Genomic DNA, 7,366 nt, shown 5'->3' on the forward strand with positions numbered 1-7,366 from the left:
ACATAATTTTTCGTCTATAATACAATCTACACCACACGCTCCGAGGTCAGAGTTTTTCATCGGTGGATCTTTGTGGTCCCTTAACACATGTGGGGAAAGCAGGATTACAAGTTGCCGGACCCACTATGGACCCACCATGAAACGAGGCATTGCCAACAAACCACAGTAATGATCCCACCTTTGATATTAGCAAAGTCCATCTGATGGCCACTAATTGGATGGCTACGATCACTCAATCCACTAAACGATGCCCCATAACAGGCGTGTTATCTAATGAGGATTTTAACCATTAATATTACGGGATTCGTTTCCTAACCACTAAGGATCGTTCATCGATGCATTAGAACATGTCCCTTAACAGCGAAACATGACCGCTCGTCAAACCGGCCACACATGCACATTGAATGTTGATCGTTGGTTACCATTTATCTAAGTCCTAGACTCCTCCACGTAAATATCAGCTTGATGAAAAAAATAACGGTGGCCATTCAATCACCACTGTTTCCTGTCGTGTGGACCACCTGAGATTTGTATAGGCTTTAATTTTGGGAATATGCCCTAAAATAAGCTGAAAAAAATGGATGGACGGTGTGGATATATAAGCCATACATCGAAGTGAGCCGCACTGTTACGGCCTCACCGAAATCGGTGTTTCCCGGCCTCACCGAAACCGCGTTCCATATTCTAACGGGGCGCGGTGGATCCACCGAGGTGCGTGGGACCCTGAATGTTGGACCCAGCTTGATGTATTTGACTACATCCATACCGTCCATCTGTATTGAAAATTAATTTTACGGTATTATCTAAAAAATTATGCAGATCCAAATCTCATATGGACAATAATATAGGTAATAATAGTAATTGACCATTAAAAACTTCTTATGGGCCACAAAAGCTTTGGAACAAGATAATATTTGTTTTTTATATTCATATAGGTTTTTGTGACCTTATCAACAGGTTAGATGGAAAATAAAAGTCCCTGTGAACTTCATGGAGTTTTCAATGGTGGGGATTCAATCACAACTGTTTCCTGTAGTGTGGTCCACCTAAGAGTTGGACATGCTTCAGTTTTGGGATCTTAAGCTAAAATGAGATTTCAAAATGGTTGGACTGTGTGAATTTAAGTCACATACATCAATGTGAGCCCCACCGTCAGGGATCCCATCCACCTCGGAGGATCCGGGGTCTCGCCTAATCCGCTCCCATCCTAACGACGAGAGAAATGATACGGCACAACCGGAAGAACGAGAATATGATACAGCCATCTCTCTCCAAGCGACACGTGGCTGGGTAACGTACCGACCACGTCCGCCCACAGAATAGCACCCGGACGAATGGCTTATATTTTAAATTAAAACACGGGAGACAATCCTATCCATTACTTTTGGCTGCAATTTGACCGCCGACTGTTTTTGTTTTCCGCCGTCACTTCAACGGCCACATATTAGATGGATGAGATTGACTAATTGGTGTGACTATTGAAATACAAACCATTCCTGCAGAGGCAATTGCATAGGGGCGGACCCTATTCGAAAATCACCCTGCCACGTGTATTGTTTATGACGGAAACGGATTGGCTATTACCCCTGCCACCAGCCAATGACTGATGGTCGGTGCTCTGTGGGCCCCACTATGATGTATGTATTTCATCCATGCCGTCCATCTATTTTTCTAGATCATTTTATTGTATGAGACCAAAAACGAAGTATATACTAATCTCAAGTGGACCACATTACAGGAAACAGTGTTGAATGAACGTGGACCATTAAAAACTTTTTGGGGGCCATAAAAGTTTTGGATCAAGATGATCTTTGTATTTACGCTTCATCTGGGTTTGTATGACCTAATCAACAGATTGGATGTCAAATAAAAAGTACAGTGGACCTTAGGAGGATTTTAATGGTGGATATCCAATCACTATTGTTTTCTTGTGGTGTGGTTCACCTGAAATTTATCCCTCTAATATTTACGTTTAAGATCTAAAATGATCTTTAAAATTGGATGAACGGAATGGATGAAACACGTACATCATGGTGGGGCCCACAGAGCACCGACCACCAGCCACCGGGCCGGTGGCAGGGGAGTAGCCAATCCGTTTCCGTATATGATAGCTCTACCCTGTCTAGGTTCTTCAGCTCCATCGTATAATCTCTACATGAAGAGAGTTGTTTGGTGATGGTCATGGGTCATGATCGTGGATCCTTGGATTTAACGGTTTCTGTAGAATGAGCTGGCAGATCTGCCGTTACTCCCACGTTAGCAATGCAAACCAACTGGTGGTTGAGATCTCAACGAGGTGATAGGAGCTTTTAATACTACTTGCTTTCCATGAGCCCAGGCATGCCAGACCCAAGCGCAACCCTTACCATACGCATCACACGTGCCAACCTAGCATGCGAGTGGAACATCTGAGCCGTGCAATCATGAAAATGAACATGTGAAAAATATCAGGACCTGTCCACTAACTGAGGAGGCTACACGTGTCCATTGAATGTGGACCGCTGGTAAAAAAAATTTGAACCGCCCAGTTACCTTATGATTCAACGGCCTAGTTTTTCCTTATGTTCATCTTCATAGTGGGCCATCTGACGCAACTCAGGATGTCTAACGCGCTTGATAAGGTGGCACGTGTGATGCGCGTAGTCTTCCCATCGGGGTTAACGGCTAGAATATACCAATGGGCGCGTATACCAGAAAGAGCTTCAAATGAAATACATGCCCGCTTTCTGCGATTCCATACGTCAGAAACTCTAGTTAGTGGACCTCGTGTTAAAATTTGTGATTTTTTGAAAAATAATTTAAATTTTCAAAATTTTGAGATTTTGTCCCCATAATAATTTCGAAAATTTTCAAATAAAAATTGTGATGTATGCTTTATTCCACGACGAAAATGATAGAAAGAGTTTTGGGGTTTATATGTGGATGCCTGTAGTATTATTACCTAGAGAGTTGGAGATTGAGACGCTCGGATTGTATCCCTCACGGCTAGAGGTAGGCATCGAGTCGAGTTGGACTGAATTGAGTCCAAGTCGACTCGATCCAAAACTTTCAATGCTTAAATCGAACTCGATCCGATACGGGACTAAGTTTGAGTCATCTGACTCAATCTGATCCGTCACACTGCTGGCCTGATTCGAACCGAGTCGGACTCGGTCAGGAAAACCAAGTCGGATCAAAATTGGGTACGGTTGCTTTTTGCATCGTGGTCCACTTGATCTTTAAATTTGTCTTATTTTTCGACTCAAGCCTTAAGACAAGCCCGCCAAATGAATGGACAGCTTGAATATAACACATACCTCATGATGAGGCCCACAGAATTTGCTGTCATCATATCACATGTGGTGGCAGCCAGTCCATCAATGCTTCACGTGTTACCCTTCCAATATAATATTCATAATCATTTTTTGAGCCTACTGAGGTGTAGTTCACAAATTCAGGCCATTCATTATGTGTGTCCCACTTGGATGAGGGGTTAGACTAAGTTTCAAATATATTCAAAATTTAGGTAGGCCCCACCAAGTGAATTTATATATATTAGGAATGTCTTCACATGATTTAGATGGTAAGGCCCACTTGAGTTTTGTATACGACTGATTTTTGGGATATCCCATAATATAAAGGGGACCCATCAAATGCACGTTGTTGATGTTTGACACGCATCACGATGGGGCCCATATAGCTCGATCTCATGGGAAGTTCCCATGAGCTCAACGCATTAAACTCTCTCTCTCTCTCTCTCTCTCTCTCTCTCTCTCTCTCTCTTTGTCTCCCTCAAGCTTGGTGCTCGATGTGTACCTCGAGCCATGAGTTGAGAGAGGGATTAGCTACTCCCTTGCCACCAGCCCATGGCTGATGGTTGGTGCTCAATGGACCCACCATGATGTATTTATTTCATCCATGCTGTCCATCTATTTTTTTAGATTATTTTATGGTATTAAACCAAAAATGAGATATATCCTGATATCAAGTGGACAACATTATAGAAAATAGTGCCGAATGAACATTGTGCGGATCAGATTCAATTGGATCGGTCCAGATTGGCCACTGATCCGAACTGAATCCGATGAATGACCAGATCTGATTGATCCTACTCGATCTGCACCGATCCAGACCATTTGTTCGGTTCGGATCGGGTCGAATCTACTGGATCGGGTCAAAAATGCCCAGCTCTATTTGCGACCTTACGTGAGATGGTGCGAGAAACAATTTGCCTATAAGTCATTAACAATTGATAACGAGGCAAATTATGCTTTAAGAACAACGTATTATTCTACGTGATTCAGACTATCGAAATGGAAAATTGAAATTAATTTTTATTTCATTTTTAAAATTTTTTTCAGTATATCCAACAATTTTTCTAACATTTTGACACGGTCTATGTGATATGGCTGCAGTGGATGTATGGCTGTCAACGGGCTAGGTTAGGGCCCGGGAAAATCATATTTTTTAATAGCTCAGCCAAAAACAGTTCAAAATCTGGGCCAAAGTCAATCCCAGTACCTAGAGCTGGGCATCGGACCGAGTCGAATCAGATTCGGCCCAACTCGACCAAGTCCGAGTTCTGCATGGCCTGACCCGAACTCAGTCAGAACCGGGACCGATTCTGGGTCCTCTAACCCAATCCGATCCTAAACCCTGTTGACCTGGACCGATCCGGGTCAGACTCGGTCAGGAAAACCGAGTCAGATTGGATTGGCCTAGGTTCGGATCGAGTTTCCCACAGAGAAGAAAAGGAAAAACAAGATCAAGATGTTTTCTTATGCCTGGCAAAAATGAAACATCAAATTTACTCACTAACCTGAATAACAGTCTGATCTTCATTGTTGATGACAAAGCTATCAACAAATGCACAAGGACCAACATGGAGAAGAACTCGACCGAGCATCTGAAGTTCTGGGAGCAGCTGAAGCGACTTTGGAGAACAATATATGTATATACAAAGCTATGCATCATTCTTCCCATCCAGGCTATAAGATCTGTCATTTTGTAATTTGTAGTACCTCAAACAGCCATATTAATAAAAATATTTCTCAAAATGTTTAGCAATGTCTACAGGGGCATTGCTGTCTGCAGTTAAGTGAAGATCTCAACTTTCCAATGGCTCAATGGTACACGCATGGCTTTCTTTATAAACAAAAAAAAAAAACAAAAAACAAAAAAACAAAAAAATGTAGTTTGAGTAAAAAATTTAATCCAAATTACTATTATGTTGCAGAGATGCCGCATACTTTGGTGGAAATTTCAGATATAGGTCGAATCTCGATCTCCAATCTCCCTACTGACAACCTGGCCACAATTTTGTCCCTTCCAACAAATACCATTCTATGAAAGGATTCAACCAAACTTCCATCCAATACATCCATCTTGGCTTAGAGAAGCTATGTTTCATGAATAGTTTTCGGGAAGCAACAGTCACTTTGCTAGCTGTTTTCAGCTCTATCATTGTATTGAATTGAAAAGCCAGTGTATAAATGAATGTTTAAGTAGAGGAAGAAATAGAGGTTGTATTTATTTAAAACAGATCTGTAGTCTAACTTTTATACTTCTTACAAGTAATCAAATGTGTTTATGTGCAATATTTAAGTTAAGGAAATGATTCTACTGAGACTACGTTTGGAAACTCATAAAGACTTATCCAATTAATAAACCGCTGTTTCTAACTACTTTTTTGAGTTTAGTTTGCTATCAATTCAATTCAGTACACTGATTCTCTAAGGATGCATTTGGAACTTCCGCTATTCAAGTAAGCACAATTGCAAACTAGAGTTCCCAAATTGAAACTACAATTTGTTTGCTTCCACTCTACTAAGTTATTAATGCAATTGACTCAAGTTAAACCGCTTAAATTATACATTAACTCAAGTTAAACCGGATAAATTCTAAAATCAACCGTCCAAACGTCACAATCTCAGGATCAGATTGGTTGAACAACTATACAAATATATAAAAAATGAGTTTTTGAAAGAATTGATGACTCATCTGTATTGGAAGGAGCTCTTCGAATAAAAAAAAAAGGTATTGGAATGATGATACACTGATTTATGATTTAATTGCACATCATTTTTTTCCCTCAAACTATTTTATTCAATTGAAAAAAATCATATTCTGCTTGTACGCCAAGTTGCCAACCACAAAGAAGATTATTCTACCCGTATGCCAACTGCAAATAGTAGGCCAGGGCTATTCCCAAAAAAAATAAAGAGGATAAACCCTCTTCCGCAGAGCAAACAGTAGGGCTATTCCCAACACGAACTCACATCTGCCAAACAGCTAAACCCTCTTCCAAACAGAGGACCGCATGAGCAGCTAGTAGCGGGCCATGGTTGGCCTGGCCGACGAGCCACGACCGCCTGCACACTCGCACAGCGAGCCATGGCTGGCCTGCCCTATGAGCCACGACCGCCCACACACTCGCACAGCGAGCCATGGTTGGCCTGTGGGCCCCATTTCAGTAAAATAAAAATAAAAAATAAAAAATGGAGTGGCCGAAGACAAGCACTCAAGCAGGTAGGGTGGAGAAGACAATCGTCACTTGTCAGTCGGGTAGGGATTAGAGATCTTCGGGTGCGGGATTGCGGGTAGGGTAGAGAAGATTTGGGGATTTTTAGGGTTTGGGCGGCGAGAGGGGAGATGCGGTTAGAGTAGGGTAAAAAACAGTCGGGTAAAAAAGTAAAAAATTTATATATATACTAATATATACGGGTCGGGTCGGGTCTGTTCGAGTCGGATCCTATCGGATCGGATTCTGGGTCGAGTCGGGTCGGAACATGGTCTATCCAGAACCGACCCAAAAATATTTCGGATCTGGTTTCTGCTACCCGATCCTTACCGTCGGTTCTGTTCGAATCAGGTCAGATCGAGTCTGATCGGGTCGGATCCAGCGGTTCGGGTATGAAATGCCCACCTCTACCAGTACCCGCCTATTTTACAGTCCTAGTTGGATGGGGAGCGTATTAGCTGTTTCCCTCCCAGTTAAATTACCCTGACCGTGGGCCCCACTTTTATTAATGTGTTATATCATCCACGCCGTCCATCTGTTTCTCCAGATCAGCTTAGCATGTGATCCCAAAACTTAAGTAGATCAAAATCCAACAACACCACAAGAAACAGTAGCAATTGAATTCCCACCATTAAAAACTACCTAGGGCCTGCGTACGGCTAACCATAATGTTTATCTACAATCTAACCCGTTGATAAGGTTAAACAGACAAAATAAAGGAAAAATGGAAAGATTTCCACCTAAGATTTGGGATCAGGCCCTAAAATGAGATGGAAAAACGGATGGACAGTATGGATATACACCACATTCATCAAGGTGGCCCTATGTAGTCAGGTAACACGCACTAACCTGTTACTGAGGAACACC

Source organism: Magnolia sinica, chromosome 6 (genome assembly GCF_029962835.1).
Source record: "Magnolia sinica isolate HGM2019 chromosome 6, MsV1, whole genome shotgun sequence".
Lineage (NCBI taxonomy): Eukaryota > Viridiplantae > Streptophyta > Magnoliopsida > Magnoliales > Magnoliaceae > Magnolia > Magnolia sinica.